This window comes from Artibeus jamaicensis, unplaced genomic scaffold (assembly GCF_021234435.1).
Source record: "Artibeus jamaicensis isolate MK-2021 breed Jamaican fruit bat unplaced genomic scaffold, CSHL_Jam_final scaffold_1031, whole genome shotgun sequence".
NCBI lineage: Eukaryota > Metazoa > Chordata > Mammalia > Chiroptera > Phyllostomidae > Artibeus > Artibeus jamaicensis.
The window spans coordinates 1787282-1812944 of NW_026522026.1; positions in this window are offsets into that span (position 1 = coordinate 1787282).

Below are 25663 nucleotides of genomic sequence, written 5' to 3' on the forward strand. Positions count from 1 at the left end.
AAAGACAACATGAGGTTTACCTTAAATGTTTATCTCTTATTTTGAAGTAACTGTAGACTCACAAGCAGTTGTAAAATATAATAAAGAGATACTATGTAACGTGACTCCGATGGGAGCATCTTGTAAAACTACTGTACGCATCCCAATTGGTGTATGAACATGAAGCAGTCCTCATGCTGCTCTTTCACACCCATACTCGGATCTCTCCTACCCCACTCCTTTCATAAGGAAAGTTGTATAAATGGAATCACACATCATATAACCTTTGGGGATGAGCTTTTTATCACTGAGCATAACTGGAGATTCACCCAGTGTATTGTACTAATAGTCCTTCTTCATGGCTGAGTTGTGTTCTGTGGTTTGGATTTAACCAAATTAACATTCAGTTAACCATTCACCCTTTCCAGTGGGAGGTTCTAGAATTTTTTCTCATGACATTAGTTTGATAATTTGCTCTATTTCATTTTCTCTGTTCTTTTTGATCTTTTATTAGGTGCATGTTGGATCTCTTTAATGGCTCTTCTAAATCATGGCTTTTCTCCTGCAATTCTTTTATTTTGTTCTTTTTCCTTCTCCTTTCTCTTTTAATTTTTTCAAATTTGTCCATTGATTTTTAATTTCTATAATCTTTTCACTTTTCCACAATATTTTATAATTCCTTAAGTTTTTTCATTTGAATTCAGTGCTATTGTCATATGTGCAGTATCTTCTGACTTCTCTGTGCCTATTAATTACAGTGTTTATTTGTGATGGTTAATTTTATCTTCAACTTGACTGGGTTAGAGATGCCTGGATAGCTTGTAAAACATTTCTGAGTGTTTATGTGAGGGACTTTATGTACTAGATCAGCAACTAATTCAGTGAACTGTGTAAAGATCCACTCCACCACACTGGATGGGTGGGATCATCCAATCTGTTGAGGACCCAAATGGAACAAAAGGGCAAAAGGTGAATTCTCTCTCTTCTTGAGCTGGGATGTTCATCTTTTGCTGCCTTCAAACCTTGAAGGTCCTGAGGCCTGGGCCTTCAGGCTCATACTGAATTACACTACCAGCAGCTTTCCTCCTCCTCCAGCTTGCAGATGGGATTGTGGGACTTCTTAGCTTCTGTAGCTGTGTGAGCCAATTCCTATTTTATTTATTCACATATGTACATATGTATGTAACACATTTTTACACACATATACATACATATACACACAAAAAAACCCACACATGTTTATACACCTAAAAGTTCTGTTTCTCTGGTGAACCTTCACTAACACATTACTGAAAGTATTCTTTTATTTTCCCAACATTTTTTCCATTTACTACTCACTCTTTCTTTCTCTTTGTGCTTCTCCAAATCATATTAGAGTCTTCCCCTAATGTCTCCTGATCCATGGACAGTTGCTGATATTTAAGAACTAGGAACTAAACAGCTATATGGATGTCCTGGGCATGTGTGTCAGTCTGATTGTCAATGGGCTTCAATATTCTTAAGAACTGCAAAGTATATATAGGTTATCTGTCTTGGGAGAATCAGTTTCTGTAGGGAGAAACTCTCCAATTTCTCGTCTGGGTGGGATAAGCCTGGCTACCAGTATTCTAATTGCTGAGCAGGGTAAGCATTGAGATGCTTAGAATCTTCTCAAACCTCCTGTTTTGACTGGTGACTCACTTCTGCCCCCTGCAGCATCTGAAGGCCTGATTCCAGAATCCCAGCATTGCTGGGAAGGGAAGGTCAGTTTGCTTGTCTTTACAGCACAAGGAGGGATCCAGGAGTCTACCTGTCCCTTACACCAATATTCAGATTATCCTCTTTACAGTCAATCTTGCATCCTGTCATCAGGCACATGTGATGCTTTCAATATCTGAGTTTCTAGAGATTGCTTATGGCTGCTGGTTTCCCCTCTGTTGCAATGGAAATTCAGCTCTTTCTGCCTTGCAAACATTATTACCATCTTTATCTCATGTTGCCTGTTTTCCTAGTGTATTTGTTCACTGGTATTTAAAACTTTTTATCTGTTTGTTGGTAAATAAAGGGTGATTTATTAATGGTGATTTATGAGGTCAATCTATATGTTCAGCTTCTCAAAGAACTGGAAAATACTGTTCAAACAGACATTTATGCAATATACTGCTTGCTAATGTTAAAGTAGTATTGTTCAATAAAATAGGATGATAACTTCATCAAACAGCAACCTAGAGTGATTTTATAAAATATGTAAGGCTATAATTAGACTTGCCTAAGTCCCATAATGTGAGCTGCCAGTAATAAAACCGAGTTTTTTTTAACTTTCCCTCCAATAATCCAAAACAAAACAGTAATGGGTTTTTGTTTTAATAGAGAAAATGTATAAAATTTTTGTCTAATTATCTGAAACTGTAACACAGCTTAAACATTAATGGATAAAATATTTAAAAATTAACAATCACCAGCTGCTATAGATTTTATGAACTCATATATGTCTTTAAGGTAGGTACAATTATTATTCCGATTTTATAGGTAAGGAGTTTGTATTAGTCAATTTGGGCTGCAGTAACACAATAACACAGACTGTGTATTGAACAGCAATTTATTTTCTCAATAAATAAAGAAGTTCCCAACAGAGGTGATAGAAGATTTGGTTTTTAGTGAGACTCTTTTGCTGGCTTGTAGTCAGCCACCTTCTCAATGTGTCCTCACATGGCCTTTACTTAGTTCACATGTGGGGAGAAGGGGGGTTTATGCTTTCCTCTTACAGAGACACCAGTCCTATGTGATTAGGGCCCTATCTTTATGGTTTTATTTAAGCCCTAATTACATCCCTAAATACCCAATTTCTAAATATAAACACATTGGGGGTTAGGGCTTTAATATATAAATTTTAGGGGGATGCAACTTAGTCCATAAAAGAGGCCGAAGCATAGAGGAGGGTTCCACAGAGTATAAGTAGCAGAGGGGAGTTTGGCTTCAGAGTTAATGTTTAAATATTAGGCTGTAGTACTTCAATTAAGAGTTGATTGGTCAAATTATTTTCAATTAAGAAAAATATTGTATTGAGGTAATGATGAAATCATGACCATGGTATTTTCCTGTGTCAGTGTGCAGGCGGTAGAGGATGTTTCTTCTCCAACCAGCACTGCAGTTCCCCCACTTTGTTAATAAGAATAGTGAGATCAGGATTCCAAGTGTCTGAAGAATAAGTTGGGAGTAGTGCCCATTTGCTTCCAGCCCCAAACTGGATTTACAGTGAAATCACAGTGCCACTACACAGCAGAAAGAAGGAAGAAACTCTTACCCTTTTGGACAATGTAGGTGGAACTGGAGAGCATTATGCTAAGTGAAACAAGCCAGGTGGTGAGATCATACCATATGATCTCACTTATGAGTGGAACCTAATCAACAAAAACAAACAAGCAAGTAAAATATGACCAGAAACATTGAAATTTAGAACACACTGACATCCCTGGCTGGTGTAGTTCAGGGGATTGAGCATGGGCTGAAAACCAAGGGGTTCCTGGTTCAATTCCCAGTCAGGGTACATGTCTGGGTTGTGGTCCAGGTCCGCAGATCAAGTCAGCAAATTAGAGGACAAGATAACAGTAAACACCCAAAGAGAGAATGAAAAGGAAAAAGAGAAAAGAGGAGCATTGCATGGTGTGGTTCAGTGGTTTGAGTGCCAGCCTGTGAACTGAAAGGTTACTACCAGTTTGATTCCCAGTCAGGGCACATGACCAGATTTCAGGTCATGTCTCCAGTTGGGGGCATGTGAGAGGCCACCAACTGATGTATTTCTTGCACCTTCATGTTTCTCTCTCATTCTTTCTTCCTCCCTTCCCCCGTCTCTAAGAATAAATAAATAAAATTAAAAATAAATGTATAAAAAAGAAAAAAGGAAAGTCTAAGGGATCTGTGGGACAAAATCAAATGTAACAACCTCTACATCTTAGGGGTACCAGAAGGAGAAGAAAGTGAACCAGGGTTAGAAAACCTGTTTGATGAAATAATGGAAGAACTTTTTCCTAACTTGGTGAAGGAAAAAGTCACATAAGTTCAGGAAACAGACATAGTCCCAATCAGGACAAATGCAGAGACCCACATCAAGACACATAATGAAAATGACAAAGGTTAAATAAAGGCAAAGAGAGAATCTTAAAGGAAGCAAGGGAAAGAGAGTTAGTTGCCTGTAAGGGAGCTCCCATAATGAGGCTATCAGCTGACTTATCAACAAAACACTTCAAGCCTGAAGGTATTGGCCTGAAATATTCAAAGTGGAAGGGGGAAGGACTTGCAGCCAAAAATACTCTACCCAGCAAGGCTATCATTTAAAATAGAAGGCAAAACAAAGAGCTTTCCAGACCAAAAAACAAACAAAAAACCCAAAAAGAACTAAAGGAGATCATTACCACCAAACCAGCATAGCAAAAAATATTGAAAGAACTGCTTTAAGAAATATATAGAGAAACGATCAGAGGTATAAAGAAAAAAATGGCAATAAATCAGTACCTATTAGTAATAACCTTAAATGTAAATGGATTAAATGCTCCAATCAAAAGACGTAGGGTAGCTGAATGTGTAAGAAACCATGATCCATATATATATATATACTGTCTAGAAGAGACCCACCAGAGAACAAAAGATTTGCACAGGCTAATCGTGAATGATGAAAGAAACATTCACAGCAAATGGAAATGACAGGAAGCCTGGAGTAGCAATAGATATATCTGGTAAAATAGACTTCAATAGAAAGGTCGTAACAATAAACAAAGATGATCGTTACGTAATACTAAAAAGTTTAATAAAAGCATATAGTCCTTATAAACATATATGTACCCAGTATAGAGGCATCTAAATATGCAACAAAGATTTTGGTGGACTTTAGAGAGAGATTGACAGCAATTCATTCATAGTAGGGGGTTTGAACACACTATGGTCATTAATGGATAGGTCTTCCAGAAAAAAAAATCAACAAAGACACTGTCGCCTTAAATGACACACTAGTCAGGTGGATTTAATTGATATTTACAGAACATTTCACTTCAAAGTAGTGGAATGTACATTCTTCACAAATGCACATGGAACAGTCCCAAAGACAAAATTATGTTAGGACACAAAATGTCTTAACAAATTCAAGAAGAATGAAATCATATCAGGTGTCTTCTCAGATAATAACATCATGAAACTAGAAATCAACTAAAATAAAAAACCCTCAAAAATATTTAGAGACTAAACAGCATGTTATTAAACAATGAATGTGTTACCAATGAGATCAAGGAAGAAATCAAAAGATAAATGGAAACACAGCCACAGACAGTAGATCCCTGAAAGCCTTGAACTGGCTGCCTAAGGTCAGATGGGAGTCAACATCTAACATCAGAGGTGGATCCAGAAAAAAAAACCAAAAAACAGTGCACCTGCACAAGCATACAAGACATGATGGGTGAAGTGACTCTTAGTCAACCAGCTGCAGGGAAGGACTCAGCAAAGAATGACCCAACAACAATCAGAATGCAATTGATCTAGAGAGCCAACATAAAAGGCAGAAAGTAAATCACAATAGCATTAAGCTCAGGAGGAAACTGCACTACTGAATCTGAGGCCTCCTACTATAGAAGTTCACACCACAAACTCTGGGAGTCAAAATAGATCAATTTAAAAAGCAGAAGCAAACAAGAAGAGTCTCACAAATAATGGGAAGAAAAAGAAACAGTCCCCAATTGAAAGGAAAGGGGGAATCCTCAGTAGAATGAAGTAGAAGCAAGTAAACTATAGGATACTGAGTTCAAAACAAGAGTTATAAGCAATCTCAATGAGCTCAGTGAGAATTAATGAAAATGACAGGGAAGCTATGAGGGACTTACTACAAGCTATATCAGCATAAAAAAGGATATAGAAACAATCAAGATCCAAGGGGAAATGGAGAATACAATTTCTGAATTGCAGAACACAGTAGAAGGAATCAAAATCAGGGTAGATGAAGCAGAGGATTGAATCAATGAGCTGGAGAACAAGGTAGAAAAAAACTCCCAGAAAGAGCAAGAAAAGGGAAAAAAAGACTCAAAAAGAAACAAGAGGGGTTAAGGAAACTGCAGGACAATATAAAACATAATAATATCCACATAATAGATACCAGAAGGAGAAGAGGAGCAAGGGATAGAAAATCTGTTTGAAAAAGTAATGATGGAAAACTTCCTTAATTTGAAGAGAGAAAAAAAAAAAAGCGTAAGTCGAGACAGCATAGAAAGTCCCAATGAAGACGAATCCAAAGAGGCCCACTCCAGGACACATCATAATTAAAATGGCAAAATTCAAAGACAAAGAATCTTAAAGGAAGCAAGGGAGAAACAGCAAGTAACATACAGGGGAGCTCTGATGAGGCTAGCAGCTGACTTCTCCACAGAAACACTGTTGAGAAGCCAGCAGGGAATGGCAAGGCATATTCCAAGTAATGAAAAACAAAGGTCTGCAACCAAAACTACTTACCCAACAAGGTTCTCAATTAAAATGGAAGGCAAAATAAGGAGTTTCCCAGACAAAAGAAAGCTGAAGGAATACGCCTCCACCAAACCAGCATTGCGAGATATGCAAAAAAGACAGCTTTAAGAAGATGAAGAGAAAGAGTAAGAGAGGAACACAGGTAAAAAGGAAGTAAAATGGCATTAATACGTACCTATCAGTAATAACCTTAAATGTAAATGGATTAAATGCTCCAATCAAAAGACACAGGGTTGCTGAATGTATAAGAAAACCTGACCCACACATATACAGCCTACAGGAGACTCACCTCAGAACAAAAGACCTACACAGACTGAAAATGAAGAGTTGGAAAAAATATTCCTAGCAAATGGACAGGAAAAAAAGCCAGAGTATCAATACTTATATCAGACAAAATAGACTTCAAATCAAAAGCCATAAAATGAGACACTGAAGGACACTTCATAATACTCAAGTAAAGAATCCATTAAATAGAGATAAATATTGTAAGCAGATATGCATCCAACATAGGAGCACCCAAATACATAAGAAAAATCTTGGAAGACTTCAAAAAAGATAAGGACAGCAGCACACTTACAGTAGGGGATTTTAACACCCCACTGTCAACAATGGATACATCTTCCAAACAAGATATCAACAAGGATGTTGTGACAGTGGACAATGCCCTAGATTAAATGGACTTCACTGGTATGTACCAAACCTTCCAAAAATCACATGATTATATCAATATATGTAGAAAAATCATTTGATAGGGTACATCACCCATTTATGATAAAAACACTCAGGAAACAAGGAATAGACGGATCATACCTCAATATGATAAAGGCTGTATACAAGACACCTACAGCCAACTTCATACTCAACAGGCAAAAACTAAAAGCTTTCCCACTAAGATCAGGAACAAGACAGTATGTCCATTTTCACCACTTCTATTCAACATGGCATTGGAAGTCCTAGCCACAGGGATCAGACCAAAAAAAAAAAAAAGAAAGAAAAAGTATATAAATTGGAAAGAAGTAAGTAAAACTGTCATTGTTTGCAGGAGACATGACATGTACATAGAAATCCCTACAGACTCCAGCAAATATCTACTCAACCTAACAAGTAAATTTGGCAAAGCTGTGGGATACAAAGTCAATATTCAGATATTGAAGGCATTTCTGTATACCAAAAATGATTTATCAGGAACAGAAATAAGGAAAAAAATCCCATTTGCTATAGCAACAAGGAAAATAAAGTACCTAGGAATAAACCTAACCAAGGAGGAAAATACCTATGTTCAGAAAACTACACAACACTTCAATAAATTAAGGAAGACACAAATAAATGGAAGTATGTTCCATGTTCATGGATTAGAAGAATAAACATCATCAAAATGTCCATACTTCCTGAGAGAATTTATAGATTGAACCCAATTCTTATTAAAATACTAACGACACATTTAACAGATAAAAACAAACATTTCGAAAATTTATGTGGAACCTAAATGCCCCCAAATAGCTGCAGCAATTTTGAAAAAGAAGAACAAATTAGGAAGGATCACAATACATCAAACTACATTATAAGACCACTGTAATCAAAACAGTCTGGTCCTGGCATAAGAGCAGACACATAGATCAGTGGAACAGAATAGAGAGCCCAGAAATAAACCCGTGTCTCTATGGTCAGTATTTGACAAAGGGGGTAGGAGCATAAAATGGAGTAAAAATAGTCTCTTCAACAAATGGTGCTGAGAAATCTGGGCAGCTATGTGCAAAAAAAAAAGAAACTCAACCACCGACTTGCGCCATACACAACAATAAACTCAAGATGGATAAAAGACTTACATGTAAGTCACAACACCATAAAAGCCCTAGAAGGGAAAATAGGAAAATCTGAGACATTCCATGCAGCAATATTTTCACCAATATCTACTCTAAAACAAGGGACATAAAGGAAAGATGAACAAATGGGACGTCATTGATTAAAAAACTTCTGCACAGCTAATAAGTTTTGTGCAGACATCACAAAATAAAAGACATCATCAAAATAAAAAGGGAAACAACCATATGGAAAAATATATTTGTCAGTGATACCACAGACAAGGGTTTGATCTTCAAAATGTATAAAGAACTCACATGACTTCACAGCAGGAAGACAAACAATCCAATTAAAAAATGGGTAAATGACCTGAACAGACACTTCTTCAAAGAGGACATAAAGTGGGCCCAGAGACACATGAAAAAGTGTTCAATATTGCTAGCCATCAAAGAGATGCAAATTAAACCCACAATGAGATACTGCTTCACACTGGTCAGAATGGCCATCCTAAACAAAACAACAAACAAGTGCTGGTGAGGTTGTGGGGAAAAGGGAACCCTAGTAAACTGTTGGTGGAAATGCAGACTGGTATAGCCACTGTAGTAAACAGTATGGAATTTCAAAAACTGAAAATGGGACTGCCTTTTGACCTGGCAATTCCCCTGCTGGGATTATACCCTAATAACCCTGAAATACTAATTCAAAAGAACTTATGCATCCCAATACTCGTGGCAGCACACTTTACAATAGCCAAGTGCTGGCAGCAACCTAAGTGCCCATCAGTAAACAAGTGGATCAAAAAACAGTGGTACATTTACACAATGAAATGCAATGCCACAGAAAGAAGCCAGGTGGTAAAAGGTAAATACCATGTGATCTGGGCAAACTATTCCACCTCTAATTGGAACCTGATCAACGAAACAAACAAGCAAGCAAAATATAACAAGAGACATGAAAAAAACCAAACCGCCAGTAACCAGATGAGGGGGAGGACAATCATGGGGGAAAGTAGAAGGAGGTTCATCAAGGACGTGTATAAAGGAACATGGACAAAGCCTAAGGGGGAAGGATCGAGGGTGGAAATTGGGGTGCATGGGGAAATGGTGGCAGCAAAATGGAGATAACGGTGCATGAACAACCATAAACAAATGCAAAAAAATTAAGGGAAAGAAAACAAGATACATAGAAACAAATGAATACACATCAACCAAGAATCTATAGGACACAGTAAAGCAATACTAAGAAGGAACTTCATAGCATTAGAGGGCTACCTGAAGAAGAAATGAAGATCTCAAACAATCTAAACCTACACCAAAAGAACTAAGGAAAGAACAAAGGCCTAGAGTCAGTAGAGGGAAGGAAATAATCAAGATCAGAAATAAATGACATAGAGACTGAAATAAGAATACTGTAGATCAAGGAAAGCAAGAATTTGTTCTTTGAAAAGATAAACAAAATGGACCAAACTTTAACCAGACTTATTAAGAAAAAGAGAAGGATCCAAATAAATAAAATCAGAAATGAAAGAGAAGTAACTACTAACATTACCAGAATACAAAGGATAGTAGAGAATACAATGAAAAACTATATGCCAACAAATTGGAGAACCTGGGCAATATAAATACACTTCCAGGAATACAAAATCTTCTAGAACTGAATAAAAAATAATCAGCAAATTTTGAATAGACTGATTACAACTAATGAAATCAAAGCAGTAATCAAAAAACTTCCAACAAATGAAAGTCCTGGACTGGATGGTTTCGGTGGTAAATTTTACCAACATTCAAAAAAGAACTAACACCTCTACTTCTCAAAATATTTCAAAAGAAATAAAGCACATTGAGATAAATTTAACTAAGGAGGTAAAGGACCCGTACTCAGACATTAAAGAAAGAAATTGAAGAAGTACAAATAAGCAGAAGCATATACCATGTTGATGGATTGGAAGAATTAACATTGTTAAAAGGTTCATACCACCCAAAGCAGTCTTTAGACTCAATGCACTTCCTATTAAAACATCAGTGACATATTTCACAGATCTAGAATAGATATTCCAGAAATTTATATGTAACCTAATAAGACTCAAATAGTCTCAGCAATCTTGAGGAAGAACAAAGTTGGAGGCATCACAGTACCTGAAATCAAACTCTACTAAAGGCCATTGTAATCAGAACAGCCTGGTACTGGCAGAGGGACAGGCGTACAGATCATTGGAATAGAACAGAGAGTCCAAAAATAAACTCATGTCTTCATGGTGGATTAATATTTGACAATGTAGGCAAGAAGTATGTAATGTAGTAAAGTTATTCTCTTCAATAAATGGTTTTGGGATAATTGGACAACTACATGCCAAAAACTGAAACTAGACCACCAACTTACACAGTATACAAGAATGAACTAAAAATGGATAAAAGACTTAGATGTAGGTCATAAAAACATGAAAATACTAGAAGAAAATATAGGCAGTAAAACCTCAGACATCTTGCTTAGCAACATTTTGGTCAATTTATCTCCTAGGGCAAGGGAAACAGGAAAAAATTAACAAATGGGACCACATCATACTAAAAAGCTTCTGCACAGGAAAATAAACAACAAAATGAAAAGGGAACCCGCTGTACAGGGAATGTATTTTGTCAATGATACATGTAATAATGGTTTAATTTCCAAAATGTCTAAAGAATTTATAAAACTCAACACCAAGAATACAAACAATCAAATTACAAATTGGTCAAAGGACCAGAATAGACACTTTTCCAAAGAGAACATTCAGATGGCCAATAATATATGAAAAAAATATTCAACATTACTAATCATCAGAGGAAAGCCATATGATATATCACCTCACATCTGCCAGACTGGCTACTACCAATAAATCAACCAACAACAAGTGATTGTGAGGCTGTGGAGAAAAGGGAACCCTAGTGCACTGTTGGTGGGAATGCAGACTAGTGCAGCCACTATGGTAAACAATATGGAGCTGCCTCAAAATATTAAAATGGAGCTGCCTTTTGACCCAGTGATCCCACTTCTGAGAATATAACCTAAGAATCCTGAAACACCAATTTGAAAGACTATTTGCACCCTTGTGTTCAGAGCATTATTATTTATAATAGCCAAGATCTGTAAATAGCCCAAGTGTCCATTAGTAAATGAGTGGATAAAAAAAGCTCTGGTACATTTACACAGTGGAATGCTATGTAGCTGTAAAAAGAAGGAACGGTTACACTTTGTGACAGCTTGGATGACCTGGAGGTTTTTATGCTAAGTGAAATAAATCAGTCAGTGAAAGAAAAACACCACATGATCTCACCGATATGTGGAATCTAACGCACAGAATAAACTGATGAACAAAATAGAAACGGAGGCTGAATACATGGAACAGACTGGGAGCTGTCAGTGGGGAGGGTGCCAGGGGGTCTGAATGAAGGAAGGTGAAGGGGTCAGCCAAAAGAATATATATTATACATGTACGTATAACTCAGATGACAGTGTGGTGGGGGCCTGAGGGAAGGCTGGCTGAGAGCTGGATGGAGGTGGGCAAAGGGAGGGGTGGAAAAGTGGGACATTTGTAAAACTGTAAATAATATAAAGTTTAAAGGACAGAGACATACTAATAAACAAAAAAGAGAGAATAGTCAAATCATTATCTAAGGCCTTTTACACAGTGATATCGAAGTATGTGTTGGCTTTGGCAATATGCTTTAATTAGCAGTAAGACTCAGGCATAAGAAAAATCTTTGCTTTCCTGTGAATTATATATATCGGTTGGGAAATCAAGTATATGAATGAGTTAATTACCTTGATACTATTTAGTATTTTTGGAGAATAGAATACTTTTATTTGCTTATATCATAGAGGAGAATGTTCTGTTTTCAAGTTGAATCTTTAAAATTCATCTTTTAAATTAAAACTACCTTTTTTTTTGAATAGTTGATATATGCCCATGATTTTAAAACACAGAAAAGCTTTAAAGGGTACACAGTGAGTGACCAGCAAGATTGCATCTGATCCTCATTCCCCAGTTAGCAAGGTTCCCTCTCTGGAAACAAGGTTACGGTTCCTTATTGATCGGTGTAATTTTTCATTATATAAGTCAAGCTATTATAGCACAGTTCTCATTTTTAAATTGTGAATTCAGCCAAATGGAATGCAAAAAGAACATGCAAAAGAACACTGTATTCCCCTCCCTACTAGGAAATGCTCAGTAAAAGTACTGATGATCATTAAACCAAAAAGGCATAAGCCCTTGGTTCTTAGTGGTGCACACCCATTGCATGATTGATTAGAGTCGTTAGTCATGTTTTATTAATAAGATTATCTACTGGACTATATAAAGATATTTCTAGTTAATGTGGTAGAATATATGTTTTATTAATTTATAAAAAGACAAGAGCTTAAGGCTTGTTACTTTCACAATGGATTATTTAAATGTTTCTAGTAAGAAAAAGTATCTTATTCCCTTGATTCTTAAGGCACATAAGAGAACATTGAAGACAGTAAAGTTCACTTCACCTTTTCTGTTCTTATGATTATTTTATTCAGCAATCTTGGGTGGTAGGTAATGAACACTCAGATCAGTACGAATTTATGCAGATATGTAACAGAAAAGCCAATTAGGTAAGGCTCACTGTAGCTCAACAAGCTCTCCAAAGACCTATTGGTTCTTGAAAGATATCTGAGGTGCTGTTACTGTGATTTAAACGAAATCAGTGCTGGATATTAAACAATACATGGTTTTGACAGGTTTATATGGAGTATTTAACAGTTTTCACGTTAGCCTTGAGTGGGCTAGACTGACTATAATACAATATAGAACTATCGAAATACTTTGGATAGGATAGTTGTAGGTTCAAAGCTACTAAGATTCTATGCTCCCCCCACCCTATTTTATAGTAATGATCTGCATTTAAATTTTAGTACTTATTGTCTAAATATTTATATGCAAGAAGTGAATTTTAACAGTGTTTTCTATTGTTGGTGTGATAATAAATGAGACACTAGATGGAAAGTCCTTAACGCAAAAAAAGGAGTCAATAACTCTAATAATAACTACTAGTATTGTTGTTATTATCCCTACAGTTATTTTGCTTTCACACTATGCTGCAGGACCTTATCATCAACATTCTTCTTGTCATGTACTCGTTCTCTAGGTGATCTGCTTAATGAAGTCCAAGTTTATATCTTCTACTTAGAACTCTCTGCTGTGTGCTAAACTTTCTTTTTTAGGCTCAAAGAGAAACTTGCAGTTCTCTTTGACTTTTTTTCCTGTTACACCCCATTCCAACCCATTGACAAATTTTGGTGGTCCTACCTTCAAAATATATCTCAAATGTAAATGGCTTCTCATTCCTCTACTACTATCACCATGGGAAAGCTACCATCATCCTGTACCAGACTGATCGCTGTAGACTTCTATTTTTCACGTCTCCCCCTTCACCTTTGCAACCCTGTAGGTTATTCTCTGTACCTCTGCTCCAAACCTACAATAGCTTTTCATCTCACTCAGAGTCCTCGTGGAGACCACCATCCTTCCTCAGCTCGTCTTTTATTCTCCTGATTGCTCTTTTCACTTTACTATAACAATACCATTCCCTTTCCTGTTATCCAAACTAAGCAAGTATGCACGCACTTAGGGGTTTTTACACTTACTCATCCTTTTGCTGGGAACACTATTTTTCTGACTTACTCTTCCATTTCATATAGTTATCTGCTGAGCTATCACCTTAACCGAGTGGCCTTCATTTCTCTTTTCCTAAAATAACCCCCTTTTATTTATTGTGTATGATTCTGCTTTTGTCTGTTTTCTTCATAATACTTAGCATCATTTCATAGATTATACATTCATGTGTATATTTTTATGACTTGTTTTCCATACTACATGTAAGCTGTGTGACATAAAGGACTTTTTTTGTCTATTGCTGTTTAAAAAATCTGAGCATTGTGCTCTCTACACAGTAGATGCTCACAAAATGAATGTATACAAATCCCTGGGGCGAGGTGTATCTCTGACCTGTGGTTTGTGGAGTGAGCTCAGTGGGCCTGCAAGAAGAGCTGGGTCTTCCTAGTTCTACCCACAGTTATTTGATTAAAATGAGGATTTGAAATTCTACTCAAGGACACTAGTGTAGGAAACATGGAAGCGATGCAGAGGTATGCTCAGCACTCTGTCCCACTGTTTATACCCTACAAAAGGGAGGTGGAAATGGGTGACATTTTATAGCACAGGAAGACTAAAGACAAAAAGACCACCTGGAGTTGTATTTTCCTCTATTTTTAGGATCCCTCTCTTGTCAGGATATCAAGATGTAGTTTTAGTCTTTTCTCGAGTAACCTAATAAGATGCATATTTTCAAAGCAACTTTTATATGGGACAAAGTTGCACAGAAGTGGCTCATCTATTTTATGAACTCCTTACAGAAAAAAAAAAGCTTGACTTTCTTTTTCCCAAAGTCACATATATTGAAAGTTCATGTAATGAGTATTGATTGCTATGATTTGAATTTTTTGGTTTCCTACAAATTCATTTGTTGAAATCCTAACTTCTGATATGAGGCCCTTGGGAGGTAATGCGTCTATGGGACCCTGCTATGAATCCTTCTTAGCAGTTAAAATAGTCAATATAGCTAAATGTAAATTAAAACAGGACCTTCAAGTGTTAAATTCCTAATATAAGAATAATTGAAAAGGAAGGATGATTATCTCCAGGGCTTGTCTATTTAATAGTTCAATTTGGCCATAAATCTAAAACCAGTGAATAGTACCTCAAAGATGATTACAGCCCTCAGGCTGTGGTTTTATCTATTTGTCCTGCATATCCAATATTATTGAAACTACTCATTTATCCAATGAGCCTTGGATAAGAACCTTGCAGTCATAGCTTTTAGCTAATATCTGTTCAGTGTCTATTTCAACTGCCTGTCAGCTGTTTACCTTTACCTTCAAAGGAACACACTTTTACCTGGCTATCCAGGGGGGATCTCAACAGTCTCACCGTCACACACACTCTGCAGGCTGGATTTTAACCTTGTACAGCTTTCTCCAGGAGCACAGTTATAGCATCACACTGTCCTGTTAGTATTCAGGACAAATAAACATTCAGAAAGAGGTTGACAAGAAGAAATGAATCATTGCCACTCATAAAGTACTAGGTCATGGGTGCCTCAGTAAAATTTCTCAGCGTTAGTTAAGAAATTAGTCAAGGGGCACGCCACGCCTGAGGCTGTTAAAAAATAACTTCTGGCCCTGGCTGGCATAGCTCAGTGGATTGAGCGCGGGCCTGCAAACCAGAGTATCACAGTTCGATTCCCAGTCAGGGCACATGCCTGGGTTGCAGGCCAGTTCCCAGTGGGGGGACACATGAGAGGCAGCTGTACATTGATGTTTTTCTCCCTCTCTTCTTCTCTTACCCTCTAGAGATAAATGAATAAAATCTTAAAAAAATAACATTCGATCCTCTTGGTACCATAAACATTAAATCACCCCATCTTTCAGGACTTTTGGATTCTGGAGGGAAGCGATTTCTCACTTATAAATTTCACTTAAGTCCAATGATGTTATTACTTACAAATTAGCCAGCCTGGAATGGGGCTCCCTACAACAAAAAGCTCTGGAATCTGAGCAAACCATAATACCACAGTGTCCTCCAAAAACTTCTGCTTTGCAGAGGTTTTAGCAACATCCTCTTATGCTTCCTGGAACCTCTGTATCAACTACTAAGGCCAAAAGTTGCCCATGAGCTTCAAGTACATGAAAGATTCCTCCTCAACATTAGAGTTGAAATTATTTTCTGCATACCGAGCTTTTTGGGAAACAGCTTTATAGGTCCTGAGTCTATGACTCACTATACCTGGTTGCCTGTTATGCGTTTGGTCGTGGGACCAGCATTAGAGTAGCCACTAAAACAGAAATGTTACCTGCAGGATAGAGCAAAACCAGAGCCCTCAGTTTGTCACATCTACAGGAGGAGTGATCTCCTTAGTCCTTAGAACCCTCCCACATGTTAGGGCTAAGGGAGATCACCCCTTTTCCAGACCATGTGGGAAAGGTTATTTTGTATAATGATAATTAGAGTGATTAGTAGAGTGATAATTAGAGTATTGTAAAGATTCAGGTTGGTGGAAGATTAGGTAGAAGCCATGCTAATGTCATTCCAGAACCAAACTGAAATTAAAACTACATTTAAAAAAATAAACTGAAATAACCAACTGAAGATTAGCCAAAGAGAAATTTTATAACCCAAGACTTACAGAAGTAGCCATATCAAGACTGGTAGGGGGTTTGAAGCAATGAAATGGCTTGCTGGGCACTCATGGGCAGCAACTGAAGTTCTGGAAGGATATCTGGCTGCAGGTTGGGGGTGGGGTTCCTAGTGAGAAATATGGGGTCTAAATCCTAAGCCAGGCTCCCCAGGCCAGTGCACCAGAAGCAAGAAAGACACCCACATATCATCTGCCTGTGAAAAGTGTAGTATTTCTTTTCCACTAGGGAGAGATGGCTAGAGATGCAGCCATACTCTTAAGGGTCCAATGCACAAAATTTCACTCACAGCCACTCACTCAGGTCTCAGGCAGAAAGAGGGAAGAACAAACTTAAGCCATGTAAGAAGAGTCTGGGGTTGGTGGCTCTGGGGAGAGAGCAAAATGGTCAGCCATCAGGTTCCTGTGACCAGTCATTCCTTCATACTGTAGAAGCCATTTTTCTCAGGCAGAACATTCCCCTCCAGGTAGCACCAGCCTGAGAGGAAGCAATAGCTCCACCCTGTGGAGCTTTTGTCTTAGTGAGGAGTACAGGAGGAGGGTCTTCCGGTGACTAAGCATAATAGGCAGCCTATGGGTAGAGGCAGACCACTGGGTGCTTTGAGAGATTTGCTGACCCACTCCCAGGCCCAGGCCTGGTGCTGGTAAAAGCCAGCTGTGGTGTGCAGCTTGATCCTTTCCACATATACCCAGGCCCAGCAGAGGAAGCTACAAGCTGTAGATCACTGATAGCTCCAAACAGGTTGCCCAGGACCAGTCATAAGATGTGACTGATACAGGTCTGTACCAGAGTTCTTCCAAAAAGAGCCAGCACAAATATACCTAGTGGCCGCCTTCAGATAATAACAGAGAAGGATCCAATAAGCTAAACCAGCAGCATTTCCACAGGGAGATATCAGCAGGCATCAAACCCTGCTAAGTCAAATTTTGCTTCATGTGATCAGTGCCTGCACAGCGTTTTGTACACTGTGTTGGATGTTGAGCTTCAGAGTCAGCCAGCCTGAGGGTTGATTCCACACATGGATGGGACAATAATACTCAAGACTCAATTACAACAGGAACACCCACATAAGACACACAAGGCACATTCCTAGAGTACCTAGATCGAGTAATCATGGAGTCATAGCATCTGCCTTATCTATAGAAATGAACACAAAGAGGCAGCCAAAATAGAGACAAAGATGCTATCCCCAAATGAAAGAACAAGAGAATTTTCTAAAAGAAGAGCAGAATTATATGGAGACAAACAATATACTGTATCAAATGTAAGGTTCAAAGTAGTGATTTGAGGATGTGCAACAGCATGAAGAAGGACTTAATCGTAAAAAAGAACCAGTCAGAAATAAAGAATTAACACCTGAAATAAAGAATACACTGGAAGAAATAAACAGGTTGGAAGAAGCAGAGGATCAAATCAGCGATTTGGAACAAAAGGCAGAAAAAAACCCCACCCAATCAGAGCAGCAAAAAGAAAAGAATTATCGAAAATGAGGATAGTTTAAGGGAATTTGGGGCAACCTGAAACATACTAACATCTGCATCAGAGGAGTACCTGAAGGAGACGAGAGAGAGGAAGATTTTGAGAACCTATTTGAAGAAATAATGACTGAGGAGGGGGGAAGATGACAGCAAAGTAGGTGGGAGCAGAGCCAACTTGCTCATGCACCCAACTGAGACACTCAGCTGGTCTTCTGAAAAGCAAAGTGGACAGACAACAGAATCGTAGCTGATAGGAAGTTTGGAAGCCAAAGTGTGCAGAAGATGCTTCAAAATGAACACACACAAGACAAGGTGGGAGTTGTGACTCCTAGCAAGCCTGCTGGAGGGGAGAACCCAACAACAAAGAAGCAGCCAACAAGCAAAGACCAAGTAAAATAAGAGAGCTTGCACAAACAGAATGGCAATCTAGAGCATGTAGACACGGAGATCAAAGAGACTGTACCACTGAGTCCTACAGGACAACTCCGGCATAAGTCCACCCTACAAAGGCAGGCAGGCTAAGAAGAGCACCCTGAGATGCAGAAACAAACAAAAACAGACGCCTAAAATGGGGAGACAAGGAGAGAACCCCCAATCAAATGAAATGCAAGATCCCCAGTAAAAGAGCTAAATGAAATTGAGGAGAGTGGTCTCTCAGATATAGGATGTTAAAAAATGGTTTTAAGAATGCCCAAGAAAATTAGTGACAACTATAAAGAACTTAGTGGGTACTATAGGACGCAGTGAAAACAGTCTTAGGAGGAAAAATTACAGCATTACAGGCCTGTCTCAAGAAATGAAAAAGCTCAAATAAACAATCTAAATTTACATTTAAGGAAACTTGAAAAAGAGTTACAAACAAAGATCAAAGTGAATGAAGGAAGGAAATAATGAATATCAGAGCAGAAATAAAATAGAGTCTAAAAAATACAAAATATTAGTGAAATCAAGAGCCAGTTCTTTGAAAAGGTAAACAAGATTGACAAACCCTTAACAAGATTCATCAAGAAAAAAAAGGATCCAAGTAAATGAAATCAGAAATGAAAGAGGAGAAGTAACAACTGACTCCAAGGAAGTACAATGGATTGTAAGAAAATATGAACAACCATATGCCAACAAATTGAAAACTCTGGGTGAAATTAATAAATTCCTAGAAGCATACAGTTTTCAAAACTAAATCAGGAAAAATAGAGAATCTGAATAGACAGATTACTACTAGTGACACTGAAGCAGTAATAAAAATCTACCAACAAATATAAGCCTTGGAACAGATGGCTTCATAGGTGAATTTTACCAAAGATTCAGTGAAAACTAAGACCTATCCTTCTCAACCTATTCTGAAAAATTCAAGAGGAAAATAGATTCTCAAACTCATTTTAAGAGGCCAGCATTATCCCAATCCCAAAACTAGATAGAGACACTACAAGGAAAATTATAGACCAATATCCTTGGTGAACATAGATGCTAAAATCCTCAACAGAATCTTTGTAATCTGAATCTAGCAATACATTAAAAGTTTATATACCATGATCAAGTGGAATTTTTTTCCTGAGAATGCAAGTTTGGTACAATATCCTCAAATCAGTAAATATATACCACATAGACAAAAGGAAGGATAAAAACCATACGGTCATATCTATACTTGCAAAAAAAGCATTTGATAAAATCCAGCACCCATATAATAAAAGTGCTCAGCAAAGTAGGCACAGGGAGAGCAGAACTCAACATAAAGTCCATATATGACAAACCTATAGCCAATGTAGCACTCAATGGGAAAAACTACAAGCATTCCCTTTGAGGTTGGGAACAACAGAGGATGTCCACTTTCATCGCTCTTATTCAACATAGTACTGGAAGTCCTAGCCACAGTGTTCAGACAGGAAGAAATAAAAGTTATCAAAATTGGATAGAACTAAAACTGTCAATATTTGTAGATGACATGATGCTGTATATAGGAAACCCTAAAGATTCCACCTAAAATGATTATCAGTTCTAACTGATAAGTAAAGTAGCTAGCAGGAGAGAAAATAAACATCTAGAATTGAGTCTTATTTTTATACAGCAATAATGAACTATCAGAAAGGGAAGCTAAGAAAACCAGTCCATTCACAATTGCTTAAAAATGAATAAAATATCTAGAAATAAATTTAACCAAGAATGTAAAATACCTGTACTTAGAAAATTATAAGACACTAAAGAAAGATGTTGAAGAAGATACAAATAAGTGGAAGCATATACTGTGTTCATGGATAGAAAGAATTGACATCATTAAAGTGTCCCTAATTTTACATGTCCCATCATTAAAATATTGCCCAAAGCAATATTCAGATTCAGCATAATTCTCGTTAAGATACCAATGGCATATTTCAAAGAAGTAGAACAGATATTCCAAAATTTTATATAAAATGACAAAAGACCACAAATAGCAACAGTGACCTGGTGGTAGAAGAGCAAAGTTGGAGGAATCACACTACCTAGTATCAAACTATACTACAAGGCCATAGTATTCAGAACAGCATGGTACTTGCATAACAACAAACATACAGTCATTGTAGTAGAGAGCCCAGAAATAAACCCATGCCTTCATTGTCAATGAATATTTGACAAAGGAGGTAAAATGTACAGTGCACTAAAGATGGTCTTTTCAATAAATGGTGTTGGGAAAAGTGGACAGATGTAAAAAAAAATGAAACTAGGCCACTTTCTTAGACTGCACACAAGAATAAACTCAAAATGGATTGAAGACTTAAATGTTTGACTTGAAACCATAGACAGTGAAATCTCAAACATTTCTTATAGCAATATTTTTTTCTGATGTCTCCTTGGTTAAGAGAAACAAAACAAAAAATAAACATGGGATTGCATCAAACGAAGAAGTTTTTACACAGCACAGGAAATCATTAGAAAATGATAAGACAGCCTACTGAATGGGAGAACACATTTGCCAATGATGTATCTGATAAGGAATTAATGTTCAAAATTTATAAAGAAAGTATAAAACTCAACACCAAAATCACAAAAAATCCCATTCAATAAATGGGCAAAGGACCATAATAAACACTTCTCCAAAGAGGACATACAGATGGACAATAGACATGAAAAGATTTTTAATCCTACTAAGCATCAGAGAGATGCAAACTAAAATGACAATGGGATATCACCTCACGACTGTCAGGTGAATATCATCAATAAATCAATAGACAGCTTTGGTAAAGATGTGGAGAAAGGGGAACTCTTCATGCACTGTTGGTGGGTAGCTAACTGGTGTGGCCACTGTGGAAAGCAGTATAGAGTAAACTCCAAAAATTAAAAATGGAACTGCCTTATGATCCACTGATTGCTCTTCTGGGAATTTATCTTTAAAAAAACAGTAACTAATTTGAAGGAGTATATGCATCCCTGTGTTCATTGTAGCATTATTTACATAGACAAGATTTGGAAGCTTCCCAAGTGTCCATAAATAGATGAGTGGATAAAACAGCTATGGTACTTTTACACAATGGAATAGTACTCAGTCTTTTAAAAAATAAAAAAATTTGCCCTGGTTGGTGTAGCTCAGTGGATTGAGTGTGGGCCTGTAAACCAAAGAATCATGGTTCGATTCCCAGTCAGGGCACATGCCTGGGTTGCTGGCCAGTTCCTGGCAGGGAATGCACAAGAGGCAATCATACATTGATATTTCTCTCCCTCTCTACTTCCCTTTCCCTCTAAAGATAATTAAATCTTTAAAAAATTATTTTTAAAAAATGAAAATTTTATTTTTTGTGATGGCATGGTTGGACCCTGAGAACATTATGCTAAGTGAAATAGTCAATCAGCAAAAGACAAATACCATATGATTTTACTCATGTGTGGAATCTAATGAACAACCTGAACTAACAAGCGAAATAGAGACAGACTCATGGATAGAGAGCCAGCTGACAGCAGTTGGGCATGGGAGAAATGAGTGAGTTGGGGTGGAAGAGTGTATTGGGGAGATAAATGGTGATGGAGTAAAATAAAATTTTAAAAAAGTGTAAATACTCTGTTAGCTGAGGTGATTTTCCCGGAACATAGTCTTACTAGAAAATCACCAACTTCTAAACATTAGGTATCCAATAATCACTGAAGAAGAATGAAAATGAGATTTTTCTGGCTCTTCTATACTTTACTATTTGCCTTTCACCAAATTAAAATAAATACAAACTACGAAGTGGAAATGACTGCCATATTCCTGAAGTTTGCTTTAAGAATCTAGGATAATGTAGAAGACATTGTTTGGCCCTCATTCTTTAGGTCCTAGCAAAACTCAGTTGAAATTCTAGTGAGGCAGCATTCTGAACTATAACCATCTGGGGGTATTTTGGTTACTGTAGTGTAAAACTTCAGAGAAGATATTTATGGTCCTATGTAAGCTCGAACAGAAAAACAGTCTGTGTTTCACAGTTGCAAAGCTTCCTTGCTGTTTTTTTGTGTGGGAAGTTTAAAAAGAATGGATTCATTGCTTTTTGTGCTTTAACATGTTCCAATGCATTAGACTATTTTAGAGTTAAAAGGAAAATGGAATAGAAATCTTTAATCTCTTCCACCTGGGAAACAGTTTTTTTTTTGTAAATTAAGTTTTCCCTATGACTTTTACAGAGTCTTTCATATTGATATGTCTGGTTCTTTAATCAGACTTATTTGTTCCACTTCAAATTCTTTCCCGTTTTTGTGGCTGTATTTGTTTTATGTCTAACTGCAGCCATTCACATGAGTCATCTTTCTTAGATTTATGTCTCTTTGTATATTTTAAAGAACTCTAGGAGCTTCCACTTGCTATTGATTTTCTCCTGGCTGATAAACTATTTTAAATTCCCAGAATATGTAGACAGTTCATCTTTCTTATAAGGATTACTATAACACAATAGAATAATTTTTCCCCAAACACTCTTTCTAGTTTAACGCTTATATAACCCTTGGTTGAATAGTTTCATCTCTATTTTTTAGCTAAATTAATTTCCTGTGGTGACTCCTAATATGAGGATTGTGTTTTGCAATCTTGAAGCAAGGTTTAAATAAAAAAAAGAAAATTATAGTATTTCAGGCATCATTGATTTCTTTTCTCAAGCAATTATGATGTTCAAACATAAAGAAGTTCTTATAAAACATGAACTTAATTTAACTTCAAAATAAGTTGTTTTGTGATATAGAGTTTTAGAACCATTTTTTAAAAGAGTTTATTTATTTTTAGAGGGGAAGGGAGGGAGAGAGGGAGATAAATATCAATATATGGTTGCCTCTCATGTGTCCCCTGCTGGGAACTGGCCTGCAACCCAGGCATGTGCCCTGACTGGGAATCGAACTGTGACACCCTGGTTTGCAGGCCTGCACTCAATCCACTGAGCTACACCAGCCAGGGCAGAAACATTTATACTTAAAATAATGTGGGATAGACACTTGAAATAACAAAATGTAATTTTTTAATGAAAATAAATTGTGTTATCTTTTGAAGATACACAGAACTTTATATCTTAATTTGTTTATTCTAGATGGATAAGTGTGTAATTTGGGAATTTCTCTAAAATCTTATTTTATTTGAAATTCTCCTGTGTAATATTCCAATGATTTACTACATTAACATGTGTATTAAGCAAATTTTTTTACACATAACTAAAAGTAATTTCTATGTCAGTGTTCCATTCTTAGGCAATGGAATGTTTGAAATCTTTGGGTGTCAAGAATGTTTTACAGCTTTCAGATAAGAAGTTGGCAATATAAGAAATCCTACATGTTCAAATAAACCATAGAATGAAGCTAAAATCTTCTAGAAATGCAAAGTTTCTGATCTACATAATCTTTGTGATTGTGACACTATCACTAACAAACCAATATAAATATATTAGGGCTCATGAATTAAATCCTTAAATCTCTGAGGCATTGCCTGCTCTGGTTTGTGTGTTTTAAAGTCCCAGGTTGTTGGCCAATTTTCAATGTTAGCATCTTCTTTGTAATTTAAACCATAAGGTCTTCGTTGCTTTATCTTTTCCTTTTGACACATATTTTCTCTTTTAAAATGCCTGTTACCTTTCATCCTACATAAGGTGACTCATGAACATTATAACATACTAGCTTTTCTTAGGAATTTTCCCACATAAATAGAAGAAAAGATATTATGAGGTTTTGTACCAAAAGACACTGTATAAATGTGTGTTGACTATAGGGGTGGAGATGAACTTACTATATTTTGCCATGTATAATGCACATCTTTTTGCCCAAATTTCTGAGGGGAAAGTAAGGATGCGCATTATACATGGGTAATACCTGAAACACCTTCTGTCTGTGCTTATGTTTTGTAATTATTTGTTACATAAAATTTCTTGTACCATAATATGTTAAAAATAAATTGTAAAGTTCCTTTGTAATACCAAAACAATTTAAATATAAATAAATAATTGAATTAAAATTAAAACAAAAGATTTTTTTCTGAAAGTTTGGGCCAGAAACATGGATGTGCATTATACACACCAAAATACAGTAGTTTATAAAGGAAAGATCCCTTTTTTACTGTTGTTGTAAACTTTAGTTGCTTTCACAGTATCCCACATTCCTATCCCTTACTCTATTTCTCCTCCAGCTAACCTCGCATAAGCGCTCTTCTTTTTTAAGTCAGCTCACATTCCTTTTATCCTCTTATAATAGTCTCATTCCCTTTCCACAAAATCTAGAAACCTATGGCATCAGTACTTAGATCTTTGTGTTCTCCCTGTTACATTGGAAGGTGTCTGCAATCTTGCCCAAGTCCAGCCACCCCATCTGTGCTCCAATCTCTATACTCCTCAGAGATGCTGACCCTGGCTTTTCTAACTCTTTCTTCTGCATCTTCAAAATTTGTCTCCACTATATTGCTCCTACTGCATGTGAAAATGATGTAGTTATTCTCTTCTTTAAAAAAAATCTCTGTTGATCTACATCTTCTTTCAGCTTAAAGTTTTAAAAATGTGTGTGTGTGTGTGTGTGTGTGTGTGTATGTTGTCTGTGTCCACCCCTCTTCTCCTTTCAGCAATCCATTATTTTGTGCATCTACCTCAATCAGGCTTTCATATTCTCCTTTTACCCAAAGGCTCTGATCAAGGCCATGGCTAATTTAAATGAGACGAAGATTCTCATGTCCTTTTGTAAACCTTGTTTTTAATTAAAAAAATTTTCAATTAAAGTTTTTATTTAATAATATTTTATATTAGTTTCAGGTGTGCAGTATAGTAGTTAAATAATCATATACTTGACAAAATGTTCTCCTTAGTATTTCTAGTACCCAACTGACACCATACAGTTATGGCAGTACTGTTGACTATATTTCCTATGCGGTGCTTTATATCTCTATGACTACTTGCAACTACAAATCTGTACTTCTCCATCCCTTTGTCTTTTTTACACAGTCCCCCAACTCCCTCTCCTCTACCAGATGTCAGTCTGTGTTCTGTATCTATGAATCTGTTTTTATTTTGTTTATGTTGTTCTGTAGATTCCACGTGTAAATGAAATCATATGGTATTTGTTTTTTTCTTACTGACTTCACTTAGCATGATACCCTCTAGGCCCATCCAACATATTGCAAATGGGAAAATTTCAGTCTTTTGTATGGTCGAATAATTGTATATATGTACCACTACTTTTTTTATCCACTTATCTATTGACGGGCAGTTGAGTTC